The following is a 5,453-nucleotide window of genomic DNA, read 5'->3' as shown; positions in this document are numbered from 1 at the left end:
AATACCTAGGAATAAACCTAACCAAGGATATAAGACATCTGTATGATGAACATTATGGAAAACTTATGAAGGAAATGAAAGAAGACACAAAAAAATTGAAAAAGATTCCATGCTCATGGATTGGAAGAATAAATATAGTTAAAATGTCATTATTACCCAAAGCATTCTACATATTCAATGCAATCCCATTCAAAATTGCACCAGCATTCTTCTCAAAACTAGAACAAACTATCCTAAAAGTTGTAGGGAACCACAAAAGACCACGAATAGCCAAAGTGATATTAAAGAAGAAAACCAAAACGGGAGACATCACCATCCCAGACTTTAGCCTCTACTACACAGCTGCACTCATCAAGACAGTATGGTATTGGCACAAAAACAGACAGATAGACCAATGGAATAGAATAGAGAACTCATAACTGGACCCAAAGGTATACAGCCAACTAATCTTTGACAAAGTAGGAAAGAGTATCCAATGGAAAAAGACAGCCTCTTTAATATTTGGTGCCAGGATATCTGGAGAGCAACATACTGATGAATGAAACTAGATCATTTTCTCACATCATACACAAACATAAACTCAAACTGGATTAAGGACTTGAATGTGAGTCAGAAAACATAAAAACCCTAGAGGACAAAGCAGGAAGCAACTTCCTTGAACTCAACTGTAGCATTTTCTTACTTGACACATCCCCAAAGGCAAGGGAATCAAGAGCAAAAATGAACTATTGTTACCTCATCAAGATAAAAAGCTTCTGCATGGCAAAGGAAACAATCTCTAAATTAATAGGCCACCAATGGAATGGGAAAATATAATTGCAAATGACATATCAGATAAAGGGTTAGTATCCAAAATCTATAAGGAACTCACCAAACTCCCCACCAGAAAAACAAACACTTCAGTGAAGAAATGGGCAGAAGACGTGACCAGACACTTCTCCAAAGTGGACATCCAGATGGCCAACAGACACATGAAACGATGCTCAGCATCCCTCCACCTAGGGAAATACAAATCAAAAGCACTCTGAGATACAACCGCACGCCAGTGAGAGTGGCTAAAATGAGCAAATCAGAGGACTCTATATGCGGGTGAGGATGTGGAGAAACGGGCACCCTCCTACACTGTTGGTGGGAATGTAAACTGGTACAGCCCCTCTCGAAAAATAGTGTGGAGGTTCCTCAAAAAATTAACACCAGAACTCCCCTATGACCCAGCAATAGCGCTACTAGGAATTTACCCAAAGGATATAGGAATGCTGATGCATAGGGGCACATGTACCCCAATATTCATAGCAGCACTCTCAACAATAGCCAAAAGATGGAAAGAGCCTAAGTGTCTATCAACTGACGAATGGATTAAGAAGATGTGGTTTATCTATATAAGGGAATACCACACGGCAATGAGAAGGAATGAAATCTGGCCATGTGTAGCAACATGGATGGACCTTGAGGGTGTTATGCTGAGCGAAATAAGTCAGGCAGAGAAGGACAAATACCATATGTTTGCACGTATAAGAGGATTAGGAGGATCTTAAAGGAGGATCGTGAGGGAGAAGAAGGGGGGAAATAGTGGGGGAGACGGAGAGAGGCAAACCATGAGAGACTCTTGAATACTGACAAAAACTGAGGACTGATGGATGTGGGGGGGAGGGGGGGATGGTCATGGAGGAGGACACTTGTGGAGATGAGCACTGAGTGTTATGTGGAAACTAATTTGACAATAAACTATTTGTAAAAAAGAAAATAAAAAAAGAACTGCTCAAAACAGATATAAACAACATAACTGAACAAGAATTTAGAAAAATACTCAGAAAATTAATAGCAGGGCTTTAGGAAAATATGGAAGTCATCAGAGAAACTATTGCTACAAAGAATATGGAGCCTAGAAATAGTTCTGATGAATTTAAAAATGCTATAAATGAGGGGCGCCTGGGTGGCTTAGTTGGTTAAGCGTCCGACTTTTGCTTAGGTCATGATCTCGCGGTTCGTGGGTTCGAGCCCTGCGTCCGGCTCTGTGCTGACATCCAGCTCAGAGCCTGGAGCCTGTTTCAGAGTCTGTGACTCCCTCTCTCTCTGACCCTCCCCTGCTCACGCTGTCTCTCTCTCTGTCTCCTAGAAATAAAAAAAAAATTTTAAAAACGCTAAAAATGAGAAACATAATAAAAAGGAGACATCCAATGCATGGATTGAAGAGGCAGAAAGGAGAATAAGTGATTTAGAAGACACAATTTAAAATAAGAGAAAAAGAGAGATAACGTGATTCAGGAATATGAAAGAAGAGTTCGAGAGCTCAGGAATACAATCAAATGGAACAATATGCATATAATAGGAATTCTAGAAGGAGAAGAGAGAGGGAAAGGCCCTGAAGGAGTCCTTGAAAAAATTATAGCAGAGAACTTCCCTAACCTGGGGAGGGAAGTAGACATTGACATTCAAGAGGCACAGAGAACTCCCCTGAGACATAACTTAAATCGATCTTCTGCACGACATATCATAGTGAAACTGGTAAAATATAAAGAAAAAGAGAGAATTTGAAAGCAGCTAGGGATAAAAGGGCCCTAACATACAAAGAAAAACCTATGAGAGTGGTGACAGACCTATATACTGAAATTTGGCAGTCCAGAAAGGAATGGCAAGGAATCTTCAATGTGATGAACAGAAAAAATAGCCAAGCAAGAATCCTCTATCCTGCAAGCCTGTCATTCAGTATAGAAGGAGAGATAAAAGTCTTCCCACAGAAACAAAAATTGAAAGAATTTATCACCACTAAACCAGCCCTACAAAAAATCCTGAGGGGGACTCTCTGAAGGAAGTGTTGCAAAGAACACAAGATACCAGACACCACCACAAACAGGAATCCCACAAAGGACACAATGACTCTAAACCCATATATTTCAATAATAACACTGAATGTAAATGAACTGAATGCTCCAGTCAAAAGACATAGGGTAGCAGAATGGATAAAAAAACAAAATGCAGGGGCGCCTGGGTGGCTTAGTCGGTTAAGCATCCGACTTTCGCTTAGGTCATGATCTCGCGGTTCGTGGGTTCGAGCCCCGCGTCGGGCTCTGTGCTGACAGCCAGCTCAGAGCCTGGAGCCTGTTTCAGTCTGTGACTCCCTCTCTCTCTGACCCTCCCCTGCTCACGCTGTCTCTCTCTCTCTCCTAGAAATAAATAAAAACATTAAAAAAAAAGAAAAAATATCCATCTATTTGCTGTCTACAAGAAACTCATTTTAGACTGGAGGACACCTTCAGATTGAAAGTAAGGGGATGAAGAAATATCTATCATGCTCTGGAAGTCAAAAGAAAGCTGGAGTACCTATACTGACATGAGACAAACTGAACTTTAAAGACAGTAACAAGGGATGAAATAAGTCATTATAGAATAATTACAGGGTCTATCAATCTGGAAGAACTAACAATTATAAATGTCTACACACTGAATATGGGAGCACCTAAATATATAAAACAATTAATCACAAACAGAAACAATCTTATTGGTAAGAATGTGCTAATAGCAGGGGACTTTAATACTCCACTTACAACAAAGGGTAGATCAACTAGACAGAAAATAACTAAATGTACTTGAGTGACACTTTGGACCAGATGGATTTGACAGATATATTTGGAAGTCTATATGCTGAGACCATGGAATTCACTTTCTTCTCAAGTGCGCATGGCACATTCTCCAAGATAGATCACATACTGGGACACAAAGCAGCCCTCCATAAATATAAAAAAATTGAGATTATACCATGCACACTTCCAGACACAATGCTATGAAACTTGAAATCAATCACAGGAAGAAGTCTGGAAAACATCCAAAAATATGGAGGTGAAAGAACACCCTATTAAAGAACGAATGGGCCAATCAGGCAATTAGAGAAAAAATTTAAAAATATATGGAAACAAATGAACATGAAAATACAACAATCCATACTCTTTGGGGCGCAGCAAAAGCAATCTTCAGAGGAAAGTACATTGTACCCCAGGCTTATGTCAAGAAATTAGACTAAGCTAAACTACAAAATCTAACAGTGCACCTAAAGCAACTAGAGAGAGAGGACCAGGAGCATCCTAATCCCCGTAGGAGAAGAGAAATAATACAAATCAGGGCAGAAATAAACAATATAGAAACCAAAGAAACAGTTGAATAGATCACGAAACAAAGAATTGGTTTTTTGAAAAAATAAACAAAATTGACAAACCTCTAGCCAGGCTTCTCAAAAAGAAAAGAGAGAGCACTCAAATAGACAAAATCATGAATGAAAATGGACTAATTACAGGCAACCCCTCAGAAATACAAGCAATTTTCAGGGAATACTATGAAAAATTATATGCCAACAAATTAGACAACTTGGAAGAAATAGACAAATTCGTAAACACAAACTACCAAAAGTCACCGAGAAGAGATAGAGAATCTGAACAGACCAGTAACTAGTGAAGAAATCGAATCAGTTATCAAAAATCACCCAACACATTAGAGCCCTGGGCCAGATGGCTTCCCTGGGGAATTCTACCAGACATTGAAAACAGAATTAATACCCATTCTTCTCAAACTATTCCAAAAAATAGAAATTGAAGAAAAACTTCCGGACTCATTTTATGAAGCCAGCATCACGTTGATTCCCAAGCCAGACAGAGACCCAGCAAAAAAAGAGTACTACAGACCAATAAACTTGATGAATACGAATGCAAAAATCCTCAACAAGATCCTTGCAAATTGAATCCAACAGCACATAAAAAGAATTGTCCACCATGATCAAATGGGATTCATCCCTGGGTTACAGGGCTGGTTCAATATTCGCAAATCAATCAATGTGATACGTCACATCAACAAGAGAAAAGATAAAAATCATATGATTCTGCTGATAGATGCAGAAAATCATTCAACATGATTTAGCATCCCTTCTTAATAAAGACCCTCTAGAACGTCGGGATAGAAGGAACTTAATGAAGCATCATAAAAGCCATGTATGAGAAGCCCTCAGCTAACATCATCCTCAATGGGGAAATACTAAGAGATTTCCACCTGAGATCAGGAACACAACAGGGATGTCCACTCTCACCACTATTGTTTAACACAGAGCTGGAAGTACTAGCATCAGCAATCAGACAACAAAAGGAAATAAAAGGCATCAGAATTGGTAAAGAAGAAATCAAAATTCCCCTTTCGCAGACAACATGATACTCTACATAGAAAACCTGACAGACTCCACCAGAAGCCTACTAAAACTGATCCATGAATTTAGCAAATTTGCAGGATACAAAATCAACGTAGAGAAATCGGTTGCATTTTTATACACCAAGAATGAAGCAACAGAAAGAGAAATCAAGAAGCTGATCCCATTCACAATTGCACAAAAAACCAAAAAAATGCCTAGGAATAAACCTAACCAAAGATATAGGAGATCTGTACGATGAAAAGTATAGAAAAGTTATGAAGGAAAT

This window comes from Hyaena hyaena, unplaced genomic scaffold, assembly GCF_003009895.1.
Source record: "Hyaena hyaena isolate Hyena2069 unplaced genomic scaffold, ASM300989v1 scaffold_1114, whole genome shotgun sequence".
Classification (NCBI taxonomy): Eukaryota; Metazoa; Chordata; class Mammalia; order Carnivora; family Hyaenidae; genus Hyaena; species Hyaena hyaena.
The sequence above is the reverse complement of the archived record's forward strand: the minus strand, read 5'-3'. Positions refer to the sequence as shown.